Source organism: Adiantum capillus-veneris, chromosome 17, assembly GCF_014529385.1.
Source record: "Adiantum capillus-veneris isolate H3 chromosome 17, ASM1452938v2, whole genome shotgun sequence".
Lineage (NCBI taxonomy): Eukaryota > Viridiplantae > Streptophyta > Polypodiopsida > Polypodiales > Pteridaceae > Adiantum > Adiantum capillus-veneris.
Window position 1 is genome coordinate 146,155,691 of NC_140947.1, and position 16,447 is coordinate 146,172,137.

Here is a 16,447-nt window from a genome sequence, read left to right on the forward strand (position 1 = left end):
TGCACTTTGTTTGGATTCTTTGAACAATCCTCAATGAAGTGAGTAACCCCACACTCAGTGCAATAAGCGTTAATTCTAATGATTTCCATATGTGGACAAACATTCATCAGATGGTCACCTCCACACTTGTAACAGGGTCCAAGTGCTGGTCTTGGTCCCATTTGATTCGTCCTTTGTGGATAGGATGGTCTTTGTCCCGTTAACCCTCCATGAGCTATGAACATCAATGTTCTTGCGTCCAAATTGTATCTCTCTTCATCAGAAGCACTTATAACTGTTGGTATTCCAACATTCCCAATCATGCCCCATGGTTCTAGTTGCTTGGGTTCTTCTGGTGGGTAATACACAGTTGGAGACATGTGTGCACCAGATTCTTCATAATAGGCTTGAACAGGCACTAAGGCTTGTTCTTCCTGATTCTCTAAGGTTGGTGCATATCTAATGCCTACTGGTCTTGCTCCTGGTAAAGGTGGTTGTTGTCCCAATACCGGTTGCGGTCTTTCTATCCCCATAGGTCCTGGTACATTTCCCGTTGAGTATCGAGGTACTGGATGTACTTGAGGTGGTGCTAATTGAGCAGGAGGTGCATACTGACGCTCCCTTACATACCCTTTGTTGTAATAGCACTCCTATGTTGGATGGTTTGTCCATTTTTGTTCAATAGAACACCATTTTAGTGTTTTTGGCAATGGTTTTTGGTATGGTGCCATCCTTTTTAGAGCATCTTCTATCATTTGCTCTACATTTGGCATGGTTGTTGTTTGAACATTCTTTTTAGTGGTAGTCTCGCTCGCTACGGAGGAGGAGCTACAGGATGCAAAATCTGTATCCGCTGACACCTCTCCATAAACCGTACAGTTATCCACTAAGTACAATGCCTCTCTCGTTACTTGCTCGAAACTTGTACAAGCTTTCAAGTGCAAGTCCTTCTTGAGAGTGTCGTTTCTCAGTCCCTCAATAAAGAGAACAGATAGTCTGTCATCTTGTGGTTGTTCACGTACTGGACATCTCTCAATGTATTGTTTGAAGCGAAGTGAAGCTTCCTTCACTTTTTCGTGTTCTCTCTGTTTAAAAGCATATATTTGTGAGACCGTATTGTGCTTAATCCCTCGTTTTGAGAATTCCTCAGCAAACTCTCTTAGCAAATGGTCAATGTCATGGAATCCCCCTATGTTCAGTGGTTGAAACCATGTCAATGCCGTACCTTCTAGAGTAAGACCAAATCCCTCGTATTGTGTATGGAAATCTGTTATCTGCTCAGCTCTTAAGACTTGCTTAAAGAGTGACACATGTGCATACGGATCTCCTGAACCACCATACTTCTTTGGCATACACTTCGCTACTTGAGATGGTCTCATACGTCTATGGTCTGCTACCAATCTCATTGCTCCTGTGTCCCGGCTAAAGCTTTCTCTAGCATCATGGACTTCATGGGTTATCCTTGTCGGTTCCCCTGCCCTGAATCTACTACTAGGAGGTAATTGTGATGGTTCCGCTTCGAACCTTGGAACTGGAGTGGTATATGTGGGGATTGGAACTGCACTACCTCGATTCGTATCCATTGACTCTCTGGAATGTAATGATCCCATTGGTCCGGGCTTCGAGTACTGAGGTTGACTGAAAGAGTCAGCAGCCTGAGTTCTTTGTCCTCCTGTCGTCATTGGGTTTTGCCCTCCATTTGTTGGTGCTGGTCTTTGTGAGCTAGAAGTAACATAATACTGATGTAGTGGTCCCCCAAAGTATGTATATCCTTCTAATTCTTTCTTTCCCATTGTTGAGTATTGCCTCCCATACTTGTCGTAAGCAGCAATTTTCACTTCCGATCCCTCTGTGTAGGTAAAGACATAAAGTCTTTTTTGGTCTGTCAACTCTCCGGTGTAGGGTTCTTCACATCTATAATAGAGATCTTGCTCCCCATTATTATATTTGTATAGCCCCACATAGATGTTATCAGTGTTGATCCTTGTAGTTTCATTCTCTCTTCTTAACCTCGCATCAGGGAAGTTCATTATTGGTGCTTTCTCCTCAAGTTCTTCATCTACTTTGGCTTTGGTGCCCATCAATCCCCACTTGTCCACAATGTTAGGGTTTAGGACTACCAAGTACATGGTACCCTCGTCATCTAGATATCTATCTCCGCTATAGCTCACAGGCACTAAGTCCTTGAACTCACTAGGTCTCTCCTCTATCTTTACACAATAGCGGTCCATTCCATCTTTGTAGATCTTGGCACCTTGCTCATTGTCGTACTGGTATTTTATGAACAATAGCTTCATTGTGGCGGAAGGGTTTGATGATCCTGCTGCCATATTTTCTCTGTTGTTCAGGTTCAAGTGTTCCAAGTGTTCGGTGAAAATCTCGTAAGATCTCTCCGAAGAAGTATCAGAAACACTTCCTTCAAAGATCGGCCCTAATGGTTGCACCCAACTTTGGTTCACACTTCCCTCGGTTGATATGACACTTGCTTGTTCCCCTTGTTTTGGTTGGTTATTCTGGAGATTCCTGCCCGATCTCAAATTCATCAATTCCCCTAAAGGACTTTAACTTCTCGTCTCGGCAATTTGTGTTCCCAAGTTTTTGTGGTCAGAATTGATCCAAACTGATTGATAATTGGTCAATTGTTTAATCTTGTCAGTTGGACAACTTCTGTTTCATCAAGTGAGAATTTTGTTGCAGTTATGCTGAAAAGGATACGCGTATGATGTCTTTTTTCACAGATTTGGACTATTTTGGTTATGCTCACTCTCAGTAGCCCCCTTATGCTCTGTCCACTCACAAAATTCAGTTTGAACTCTGTTTGAGCAAGTTATGGCTAATTTAGGCTTTTCTTGGCAATTTTCCGCTTTTGACTTGTTTTGGGTCAATTGTGATCCAAATGGGATGAAACTTGAAATATAACCTCTAGACAGCTATTACAATGGATCTGTGTTGGCAAAGTATCAAAATATGTTCAAAATTAGGTCAAAGACATCATACGCGTATGATGTCTTTTTCATCAATTTGGGTCAAGACTTGATATTTTTGCTTTCTACAGTGTTTGTAACAATCTTGTCAGGTCAGATATCAAAAATAAGTAGTGGATGTGCTAAAAGACATTATACGCGTATAATGTCTTTTTTCCCAGATTTTGACTATTTTTGGTTTTAAGCCTTCTCCAATGTTTATAATTGAGTTTCAAGTGTTTTTGTCATGTCTGAATGTAAAAACAAGATCTGAATCCAAAATTTCCTATTCTTTGCGTTTCTTGGACTCCGACTTGTCTTTTTGGGTTTCTTTGAGTGTTAATGCTCTTGTTTTAAGTTGAAATTAGGGTATAACTCCCCTTTTGAACACTCTGGTAAAGTCAAAATTTCTGTTTTGGTCTCTGTTTGGTCATTTAGACATCATACGCGTATGATGTCTAAAGTTGTAGATTTCCAGTTTTTTGGCACAGAATCCTTCCTAAAGCTTTCTCTAGTGCTCAGTAACTCCCAGATACACAAAAACTTTCTCTGGCTTTTGTTTATTGCAAGTTTCACTACTAACTCGACGGTTTAGTGATCTAACATGCAATCAACCATATCAAGCAAATATTCCAATGATTACTAGCTCCAGATCAGGATCAAATGAAGTCCTACCTAAGCTATTCCTAATCATAAAATGGGTTTGGTAATTGTGATTTTAAAGAGATCCACTGCCACTCACGGACTAGCAAATTCTTCTTCTATCAACAACTACTCAACACCAACAAAACAACAAACAAATCTAAGCTAATCTAAAAATACTGTCAACACGGAAGACCCAGGAATACCCCACTTCCTAGTATCTCTCGAGATCTTCGGAGTCCACCACTCCTAGATCTTTTCTAACTAAAGTATACAAAGTAGTTTATACGACTCACCTCGTAGGATTAGTCTAAGGTCACCTACTTAGGGCTCTCGTCCCTAGCAACGGCGCCAAATGTTAAGGCGGTTACGCCGCTAGCGGAAGCTAAATAGCGAGAACTCAACCAACAACAGAATTTGTCAGACGAGGACGGAGCTTGACCCGCAGGCGCATGGAAACAACTAGGTGGGTGTCAAATCACCTACTCGACCTTCTAATGACAATCACTACTAAGGAAATCAAATCTAAGTTCTAAAATACGCAAGTGACTGAAATCCGTACTACGAACGAATGCTATACGAAACAGGATCTAGAATCATTGAATCGATCTCAAACTCAAGGGGAAGTCTATACACTAGGTAAGAACAACACCCTAAAGACTTGAACTGCAAAATCAACCTATAATCACTCCATGCGGTAAACGCGTATGAAGACAGGCCAAAAAATACAGGTGACCGAAACTTGACCCCGATGGTACTAATGCGTAGCTCTACTCGTTGTGGTTCTATAGATATGCTGCACGCTCCATTCCGACACACGAGTTGGAAGAAAACTCACACCGAAGCTCGTAGGAACTTACCACACATAGAAGCCGATAGCGCGCACTCTTGGTATCTGTGCGTAGCTCTCGCCGTTGCTAACACAATGGCGGTGTCGCTTCTCCAATGGCGGCTCCGTAGCTCGCGTAGCAAGTAGATAAGATTCTCTCTCTCTCTCTCTCTCTCTCTCTCTCTCTCTCTCTCTCTCTCTCTCTCTCTCTCTCAGACACAGTCACGGCGCTCCAAAAACTCTCTTTGATTAAATAAAAAACTCTCCCTTTAGGTTACAAAACTTTGGCTTATATACCTCAGCCTTGGAGGTGAGAACATCTCTAACTAATTACATCAGCAAGTGAAATTACTTCGGAATTACAAGCTGGAAACTCAATTGAGTCCCGTTACTTAATGAATGGCTCCAATCAAAATCAATGTCGGAAAGACATTTATTACAATCAATGGTTACAAAAATGATGAGTGTGAGCAAAAATGTGGGTGTGATCCTCTGCTGGCTCAACAAGGATTGTAAGGAGCAGTAAGTTCACGTTTTATACCTTTTGACTCACAAAAGTCCTGCAAGGCCTTTGAAACATACTCTCCACCATTGTCAGTGCGTAAGCATTTAAGCTTCTTGCCACTGTGATTCTCCACAAGTGTCACAAACGTTTTGAAAACACTAAACGCTTCATCCTTGTGCTTGAGAAAGTAAACCCATACTTTCCTCGAGTAATCATCTATAAATGTCATAAAGTAAGAAGCTCCCCCTAGAGATAGGTTAGGCATAGGTCCACACAAATCACTATGAACAAGTGCCAACTGTGTATCTATTCTACTGCTTCTATGCTTATGTGGCTGATGTGTTTGCTTACCATACAGACAATGTTCACATAATTCAAAATCATTAAATGAAAAGCCAGGCAAATAACCAGAACGAGACAAGATTTACATTCCCTTCTTGGACATATGTCGTAACCGGCTATGCCACAAAGAAACGTTCGGCTGCTCGGTTACATTGATTACATTTTTAGAGACATTTGATACATAAATCATGTAAAGTCCTCCAGAATTTACTCCATGTGCTACTGTCATAGAACCCTTGGATATCTTCCACATGTTCTGTCCAAAAGTGGTGACGTAGCCAGCATCATCAAGTAAACCTATGATGATCAAGCTCTTTGTAATTGCGGGAACATGTCTCACATTCTTCAGTGTGAAAGAAGAGCCATTCTGAAACTTCAATTGAGCATCTCCAACACCTAAGATCTCACATGTCTGCCCATTGCCTAGCCGAACATGATCTTTAGTGGTCACATAAGAAGTAAACCACTCCTTGTTTGGAGACACATGAAGTGATGCCCCTGAGTCTATAATCCAGTCACTCAGTGCATTTCCATCAGATGCTGTAAGAAGAGCTGAGTCCATTGTATTCTTCAAGAAGTAGATGTCTCCTGACACTAGACTGTCATCCTCTGCAACAGTGTTTGTCACATTTATTTCTTGAATCTTCACTGAGGACTTGTTCTTCTCACCATGGTCTTCAGCTTTCTCTTTGCCTTTTTTTGCTTTCCATTCTCTGCAGTCTCTTTTCATGTGACCCTTCTTGCCACAATGGTAGCATTCTATGTCACTCTTGCCTTTAGCACTGCGGGACTTGCTAGGAGACTGATTCCTCTTTCCACCTTTGTACTTTTCTTTGGTCCTTCCCCTGACAACTAAGGCTGTTCCTTTTCCTTTGTCCATTGTCTTTCTATTGGTTTCTTCAGTAAGCAGACTTCCTTCTACACCTGCTATGTTCAAACCATCTGGAGGTGCAGAATTACTCAAAGCTGTGCGAAAAGTGTCCCAACTTTCCGGCAATGTGATCAACAGGAACATAGCTCTAACAGGTTCATCAAACTTGACACCTTGAGCTGACAACTGACTGTAGATTGTGTTGAATTCATTTAGATGATTGGACATAGGTGTCCCTTCTTTCATCTTCAAGTCAACAAGCTTCTTAAGCTAGTATACCTGTGAAGCTGCACTCTGCTTCTCATAAAGATCACTCAGCTTTAACCATGCTTGATAAGCCGACATCTCGTCTGCTACATTGAAGTAAACGCTTTCTGCCAAAGTCAGCATAATGGTAGAAAGTGCCAATTCATCCATTTCGCTCCATTCATCTTCGTCCATATCTTCAGGTTTTATCCCCTTGAGCTTTATAGGCGTTATCTGCTTCTTTTGTACCAACACGTGCCAAATCTGCTTCTTCCACAATGGGAAATTGGTTCCATCTAGCTTCTTGATATTGTAAAGAGTGTGTCCTGTGATCCAGCCATAGCTACGCTTCACAGTGGTTTACTTTCCTGGGAAAAATTCGACAGAGTTTCCCTTGTAAACTGACCTCTGAACTAATATCAACCTGTCAAATGAACCAAGAAAGCTTCAGATTTTGCAGAAATTTTGGCAGAGTCTCCTTTGTAAAATGGCTCTGGTGTACTCAAAAACAGACCAAAAAACAGCTCAAAAAACATTGTCTCTCTGACACTGTAAGTTGCGGGTAAATGTGTCCTGCACCTGTACTGTCTCTGACTGTCCTATAAGCATAGACTGCGACAATGCCTCAATGGTAGTAAAGCAAAGATGCAATCCCAACTGTCTAACTCACAGTCAATACATCCTAGCTGCCTATCTAAGGGTGCTCGAGGGATCGCTCCAAGACTTGTATCACCGAAAGGATCTCAACATTCGAGAATCCCCCAGCTCAATAAAACCTCACTTGACCCTCAACAAAGGCTGCAGTAAATCTGACAGTACATAGACTTCCCACAAAGTCATACATCCACAAATTTCCCACTGTATGCTGTAACCGCTGCGGCGGTTGTTTGCTGTGTGACTCACAGCCAGCAAACCCTCAACAGACATACATCATCTCTAACAATACATCCCATGTGGAAGTACCTACAATGTCAGGATGAAATCTGGAATATCAAGCAACAAACACAAGCTACCTGATGAACTAGTGGATGTCGCCTACAGTCTGTGTGTAGATGCGCCCGTGTCGTATGTGACACGCCTCCAAGAACTATGATCCGTCCTTCGATGTGTAGACAGCCACAAATCAACACTCTGGGAGTGTCGATATCCTCAGCACCTGCAGTCGTAGGCCGAAAACCCCAAATTTGCAGAGTCGGATCTGCATCCGTCGAGACCACGTAGTCTAAAATGGCCTGCGTAGACCTTTGTCGAAGCCGAACGGTGGCCGAGATGACCTCAGAATGAAATTCTGAGAACACCAAGACCTTTGGGCTCTCCCACGAGATTTGGGGCCGTGTCTTCGCCTGTCAAATTTCACTCCAATCTGAGCTGGTGACTCTAGCCTCCTGCAGTGCTGCCCCAAGCCTCGATCTGAGCTCTGATACCAGTTGAAGGAGTACGAGCGGAAGTGCGACGCAAGAGAGGGTGTGAGAAGAAGAGCACGACGATATGGTGAACTCGCTCTACTGTAATGTGTAGAGCATAGTGAGTTCTTATTAGGTTTTTACAAAAGAACATGTGTACATACCTGGCGGCCCGCCCACTTACCTGGGCGACCACATTGGGATTTATACCCCAACAGGTAGTCATCAATGGGATTCAGCATCTATTGTAGAAGTTGATCTTGACAAGGGTATAATGGACTTCAAAATGCAATCCATGTATGGTGACCAAGGATTGGAAAGATTAGAACAGAGTACAAAAGAAACCTTTAAGGAGTTTCCATCATACTTAGGACCATATGAGGAAAGCTTTGATGTTATAGTCCTACCATCAAAGAGAGGAGTTCATCAGCCAATCATAGATTCTCAAGGATTGCAAGAATTTATGTCAACACCGGTGAGATGTATGCTAACAATAGCTAAGCTGCTAAAAGTCAGACCTCAGATGTGGAGAGATGTTGGTCGATGTCTTGAGAAAATGGGAATCAAAAATCCTGTTGAGACGATACATGGAGCAAAACCAAAAAGGATGCTAAACCAGTCCCCATAAACAAAGTGTATGATTATTAACGAAGGAGACGGAAACACCACATTGCCTATAGAACATCAAGGAACAAAAGCCATAGCTATTCTAGAAAGTGATGTGGGTGTTACCATAGCCACTAAACATATTTGGAAAAAGTGGGAAGACCGACTCTTAGGTAGACATGAATGAAATTACAATTAGTTGGTAACTTCTTGTGGAATTTAGTATGAGCATACATTCTCTATAGAAAATTTTGGTATCGAGAATAACTATGACATTATTCTAGGGAGACCATTTATGTGCCAATTAAAAATGGTTCAAGACTGGGGCTATTACGATATCTATTTATGCCACATGGAGACTACTATGGGATATACTTGAGGGGGCATAGCTATAGAGATGTACGTAAGACTCCAGTAAACAAATTCAATTCGGCTACAAATGTGAAATCTCAATTACCAACATGGCTGAATTCTAAATCTCACCTATGGATGTGTGGAGCTTTTGAATGTGAAAGCCTTACAAAAGAGGAGTGTAAAGGGGATAGGTCATTTGAAGATTTTGATTATATATTTAAACCTTTCCCATAAGAAAAAATGGAACCCCTAAAGTGAAGTCAAAATTTGGCCACCTTAGATATGTGTGTCAATGAGGTCACCTTGACAAACTTTTGTGAAAAAAATAGTATGGACTTGATCCCATTTTTCATGATAAACAGAATTCAAGAACAAGACAATCATGAAGGAAAAAATGGCTAATGGTGTAGCACTAAGATTAGAGACTAGTGTGCAGTGTTTGCCCATATAGTACAATATTTCCATTAGGGATCTTACCCTAGGTAATGACACGCAAAGTATTCCAGACAAGAAGAAAGAATAAGATGATGAGTTTTTTTATGACACTATGGATGCTCTAGAGAATTTGGACTTTTGTGCAGATGATGAGAGATCATAGGGTCAAGAAAGTGAGCTGAAACACTATTTGAGAAATTTTTTGATTTAAAAGAGGGATAAGAGGAACCCTGATGCCACATGTATAAAAAAAGATGTCTTATTTGATGCTTGTATGAGCCTACAATTACATTAAGCAAAAGGTGTCAAGGAGACTCTCTACACCTCCTCAAAAAAGTTCAAAGACAAAAAATGAAAGGCCACTTGACCACCCAAGGACATGTCTAAGACAATTGATGACTTTGGCAAGCCTCGATGGAAAAAAGTTGAGCAAAGAAATAAATATAGCAAATTGAAATAGACCTTAAAAGAGGTGTGGATGACAGAGATGGAAAGTGAGAGCGAAAACAAATTAGAGAAGGACTGAATAAGTGTACGCTCTCACTTAAGTACACTATCTAGGACCGCAAGATTATTTTTGAGCATCCTATTATGGAAAGGGCGAAGGCAGGGAAATCTTATGATGGATCTAGAGATGCTAAAAGATAGATGTAGTAGAGCCACGTGAGGAGCCCATACAAACATATATTGCTAGTGATCTATCTCCCAATGAGGAAGAGTTATTGATCAACTTTCTCAAGGATTATAAGGATGTATTCACCTGGTCTTATAAGGACTTGAAGGGGACTGATCTTGCCATTTGTCAGCACACACTTCCCCTTAAGCCTAATTCTAAGCCAAGCAGACAACATCCATATACTTACAATGAAACCTTTGCAAAGAAGATCAAGGAAGCGATAGATAAGCTGGACAAAGTTGAGTTCATATATGAGATAGAGCACATTGATTGGATATCCATTTGGTGTAGTACCCAAAAAGAATGTAAGAGTGTGCATCAATCTCTCAGAAGTGAATACAACCACTATTTGCGATAACTATCCTCTTCCCATTACAGATCATGTCTTGGAATGAGTGGTTTGTAAGCAAGCATATAGCTTCTTAGATGGATTTTTAGGTTACAACCAATTGGATATTAAACCAGAAGATCAACATAAGACAACTTTTGCAATTGAGTGGGGATTCTTTGTATATCGAGTGATTCCATTTAGGTTGATGGATGCACCTCCACCTTCCAACGATTGATGGCTCATGCTTTCAGAAAATACTTGCGTGTATTTTTAGAAATCTATATGGATAATTTGTGTGTACATTTGATGTTGCCCAAAGATCGTATAGGACATCTAAAAAGTTATTTGAGAAATGTGGCACATATCAAATCTACCTTAACTTGGAGAAGTGTGTTTTCATGGTTAGGCAAGGCAAGATCATAGGACATATCATATCAGCAAACGAAATATCCATGGATATGGATAAAATCAAGGTGATTGTCAAAATGCCCCATCTAACATCAGTCATAGAGGTTCAATCATTCATGATACATTGCGGATATTACAAAAAGTTTATCTAAATGTATGTGGTAATTGCCAAACCTCCTTATAGTTTGATAGCAGCCTTTGATTGGAAAAAATATTGTGAGGGATCATTTCAAAAATTGAAGCAGGCATTGGTATTAGCACATATCCTTAAGGAACCAGATTTGAATAAGATCTTCCATGTGCATATTGATGCCTCTGCTTTTGCAATTGGATGTATATTAGCACAATCTGGAGAAGGCAATATGGATTTCCCAATTTTCTATGCCAATCACCAATTAAATAGTACTAAATGAAAGTGCACAACCATTCAACGGGAAGGATTGGGAATAGCCTATGAAGTGAAGAAATTCAGGCATTACCTCCTTGAAAATCAATTCATTTTCTTTGTTGATCATCAAGCACTGTTGTATCTTGCTAACTAGCCGTGCAACACAGGTTGAATAATATGGTGGTTCAACATCTTACTAGAATTTGATTTCACAGTTGTAGTAAAGAAGGGTACTACCCATCAAAGGGATGATCACCTTTCTAGACTTGTAAATAATGAAAATCCTAAGGGAATTGAAGATGATTTTCTAGATGCATATCAATTTAACATTGAGATGATACCTAGATGGAGTGGAGCATAATTTCAATTGGCAATAGGACAATTGAAGATAGATTTGGAGAAACTGGGTGCCAAAAAAGTAGTTGAGCAAAGCCTAGTCCTTTTCAAATGCTTGGTGGGAGATTGTATCACCAAGGCTCTGATGGCATATTAAGGTTATCTATTGAAGCTTTTGATATCCCTTTATACTTAACGGAGTTGGTCCTACAACTATTGAAAAGGACATTCACAGGATTCAATGGGATTTTTGGTTACATGGAGCTCATGCTATACATCAAAGGATTACACTATTGCTATAACTTCTTCGTACTACCTCCAGACTCCCTTTATAATCATCTAATATTGGGTACACCATGGCAATGCAAATACAAAGCGTATATAGATTGGGCGGAAAACCAAGTGTATTTTATAGCAAAACATTGAGGACAAAAAATCACATTTGCTTCCATGGAAGATACCAGGTATCTCTTCGATGATGGTGACAAAAGAACCAAAGAGTCAGCCAATAACTTCAACGCAATAGCCGCACAATGAGAAATTACAACTATCATACCAAAAATGAGACTTGTAGAATCTACTGTAACATGCATAGCTGTCCATTTGTAGTTGCTCCGCTCCCTTTGCTACTTGTTACAAATTTTATTACAATCCGTCCGTTATGTCCAATCAGGCTTTTGCAGCTTAAAAACATTTTTCGCAACTTATCCAATTTTGGCCATAACTTGCTCGTTGTTGCTCCAAATCAGCTTCTAAAACTTTTTATCTCTTCCTAGAGTCCATGTACATGTGTCTTATTTTTTCGTACTTTTTTTGCTTTTATTGCCATTTATTGCTTTGAAGTTCAACAAAAAACAATAAAAATAAAGAAAAATAGCAAAGTTGACCCAAAAAATCTAGAAACTAGCTAGATAAATAAAAGAAGTCAACTTTCAACAAAATGTCCTTATTTGCAAATTTTCAACAGATTATTCCACTTACGTGCATGGGCCATAAAGCGGTGCCTTATGGAAGGCAGTGTAAGGGGCCCTACGTATGCATACTCAGACAATGCATGAAAAAAATGATGTTGTGCAAGAGGGGGGGCTTAAGCCAATGTATGTGCCTGGACCGCACATAGCTACACATCACCGCATTAATCACATCGGGAGTGTCCGGCATGTCTTCGTGTACCTTCATGTGGGAATAAGCCCTTAGAAGGAGGGGATCTCAAGAGGCATAATCAGGAAGGGCTACGGGGATAGGAAAGGGTGCTCATTATTTCTACATAAGGAAGGGTTTCCTTTGTACGCTGTATTGGGCTTTTCTCATAATCAAAGGCTATGGAATCTGATGTATTCTTATTCTCTCTCTCTCTCTCTCTAATGCTGTGCGGTGCTTCTCTCTCTTGCATTTCTATGAGCACAGTCTCGTAATAGGCACCCATGCCTATTACAGCCAAGTGCTTAAGGGCATTCGATGGTGGTTCACCTATGTGGTTATCAATGACCGTGTACCATGTAGTAAGAATTGCAACTCAATAGCTCGTTGGCAAATCGTTGAAGGTTGCTATCAGTTGAAGTTCTAAGATTGTGATTGAAGTATCGGCTGCCATTCTTTGGTCGTGACTTTGGAAGAATGTTGGAGTGATTGAGACGCCATTGGGTTGGATGTTTTTATTGGTAATTCCCTTTTCTTTGGAATCCTTTTTGGTGTTGGCACTTGATGCACTTCTTTGAGGTTTAGTATCCACTTGGGTTTGTTTTGAAGTAGTTGCAACTTTGGAAGTGTATTACCCGCTTTGACAGTTTGACTTTTTGTGGTTACCAAAGTAGACTATGTTCGCTATTTTATAGACTGTAGTAGGACTTTTGGAATCCAAAACAAGCTTTCTTGAGCTCATGGGGTTCCGTTTGGTATCCAAACTTGCCTTATAGTCTATGTTTTGTCTAGCGCTGGCGTTACTTGCTTAGCTAGCCATTTAGGTATCCACATTTTCTTTGTTTCCGATTTGGCCATAGTGGATAATATCTGAGGTGCTCTTTGAGATAAGTGGTTGCATCTTTGCCACTTTCTTTGAAGGAAGCGAATGACTGGTAGTTACAGCTTCAAATTTATCCATGGTCCCATAGTTGTAGTGACTTGCATCGGTTTTTGTTTCTTGTTTTCATATATCCTGTTGGCTTTATTTTTGTCTATGATGGTGTCGGCCTTGGAAGCAAAATCAACATACATGACCTAAACACATGCTTTGACATGCACCTGGTTGTTGGCCCATTGGAAATACACATTGTATTTGCATTGCCATGGTATGCTAAGTATCAGTTGATTAGTCAAAGTATCTAGTGGAAACACAAAAAAGTCATGGGGGCATTCATACCCATTGATGTGTACTTTGAGCTCCACAAACCCTGTAGCAATACTGATAGCTCCATTGAATCTTGTAAATGGTCCTTGCAAGGGTTATAGGATCAATTCTTCCAATTGATCATATTCTTCTAAGCACCGGAGTCGATCAATGCATGAGTAGGTAGCATTCCATCTTCTAGACTTATACCAATGTATGGGTCCACATTGTCATCATATTGGTCAATGCTGGTAATATGATAAACTTTGTGTTTCCTCTTTGCTACTCGCTCTCTCACTTGTTGTTGTGCCTTTTAATCTCAAGTTGATTTTTTTCCTACATACTTTTAGCTACATGTGCTCTTTTGAGCATCTTTTGTGTCAACGACAAGTGATATTTTTTCAATCTGCATCCACTTATCCAATTTTGCATATCTGTGAACTCATCAAGAAAATATTCAATGACTTCATTAAGAAAATGGGTTCCTCAATCACCCTCGCAATTTCTATAGGCAAACCATAGCATGCGAATTTTCATACAAGAATTATGCAATGGTGCTTCACAAATGCTTCAGCCATCCATAAAGAGTATAGGCCATAATATTCCAAAAACATTTATAGCCTTAGTTGTTTTATCCGCTGAAAAATGGCATCCCGCTTGCCCGAAATGAGCTTCCTACAAGATTGGTATATACTCACTTTTCAATGCACAAAATCTAAGTTGGCTATCTTTGTAATGCTTGTATAGCTAGTTTCCAATTAGTTTGTATGACTATGCTTCAGTTTTTATTACCTTTATCAATAGATAAGGTTTTCCTTTGTACGTCATGTGTCTTCTCTTCTACTGTGTTTTTGAATTGCTCATACTTCTCCACACGGTTGTCACATCGAAATTCCAGGGGCACCATTGTGTTTGTATTGTCAAGCTCTCTGAGTAGATATCTACATTGCAAGCGTTGAACAAAAACCGCGTAACTATACCTACGACATTAGGAAAAGTTTGGACTCAAAAATGAGCCTTGTAAGAATTGTTGATGTGGCATAGCTTTCAAAAAGTGGGGATCGGTAAATTTTTTGCAAATAAGATCCAAACTTGTCGGAGGTTGGATATTTAGAATCGACTCTTCAAATGCTATCTATTGATATATAGCATGCATGTATCGGACATTGCCTTCATGTAGATCTAGAAAAAGGTGATTTTAGATTACCGTAACAGTAAAAAAACCTGGCTGATTGAAAAAAAATGCCGTAAATTTCATAGAAGTCATCCAAACTTTTCGGACCTTGGCTTTTTAGAATCCATTTTTCAAGAACTTTCCAATGATAGGTCATATCATGGGGTTCTAAGCAATATTTAGAGGGGTCTACCGGGTTTCTTTCTTTTGTACAACTTTGATTATGTGGCACTCTTAAAAGGCCCAACAATGAGTTCAAAATTTTCCTAATGACCTTCCAAGTGACATTTCTCTCTATCCAAGTGTCATTTTGAGATTCCGTCAATTGTACGTGATTCCCAAAAACTTAGGAGCACTGATTAGGCACATCTGCATTCCAAAAGCCGACCTGCTTTAGGTTGCCAAAAGAAAATTGTATTTATTTCCAGAGTCATATTGCCAGTTTGACGACCAAGATATGTTCTATATACTCCCAGTATGTTTCCTATGACGTTTGGAGTCAGTCGGACTCGAGTTGCTCAAGGATTTACATGTATAGGTGAGAGATGCAAAAAAGAGTATCATAGATATTGGTAGATTGAGTGCACATCAAGTGTCATATTGGAGTGTGTTGTGTTCAAAAAACATTCTGACAACCTCTTGGCATGCGTCCATGCCCTAGTTGAGTCACTTGCTTGGGCCATGATTGACATTACGTCTTGGTGTCCTCTCTTTTAGAGATGTGATAGGTGTTGACTTGTGTGGACCCCTAGACATTGGCGATGTTGTTGGGAAACAAGTACCTAGACTAGAGTGAACACATCCAAGTCCAATAGAGTGGCCTTAAGTAGACTCTTAGGTCAGATAGGTTCACGATTTTCGTGGTTTGTGTTTCATGCGTGATTGTGGTGAGTTTCTCTCTGTAAAAGTGTTACACAAGTTAGGATCAATGTTTTGGATATGATCAGAGGTTAGTGCAGGACTTCACGACTGGTAGAGTAGTAAAGCTTACACTAGGCGAGGAAAATGCAAGAAAACAATTTTTTTCATAGAGATTAATTAGGGAGTTTTAGGTCAAGCATTTTGGATCTATTTTCAATTTATTTCTTTTGTAGGAGTAGGATAAGTAAGCAAGTCTGACAAGTAGTCTCAACATCTCATTTGATGTGCATATCATTGAAGGGATCTTGTTGCCAAATGTAGGCAAATCTTGAAGAATGATAGTGCATCCAAGGAAGTGAAAAATTTTGGGCATGATTTGTGTGAAAAATAGTGTGTAATTGCACAATCATCTCCAAAATTCTCAAAGGACTCTTAATTAGTATCTGTGAGAGAAAATTGCGATTTTATTCTGCAGTTGAGGCTAGAGGACAAGAATGTGTATGATACTTCATTAGTGTCTTTGACTAATGTGTTTTTCTTGTGTGAAGTTTGGTACAAAATGAACATCAAAAATTGAGCCTGGGGCCAAAACTTTACCTTTTAGATCAGAAAAAGTGTTGGAATAGGGCTTGAGACCACTTCATTTGCCCAATTGAGGTGAAAATTGGTACAAGTACTCTTGAAGAAGGGTAGAACACTTGGGAATTGACTACAGCTTGAAAAAATGGCCAAAAGCTGGAGTCAAGGAGAAAATCATGATTTTTTCCTCAAC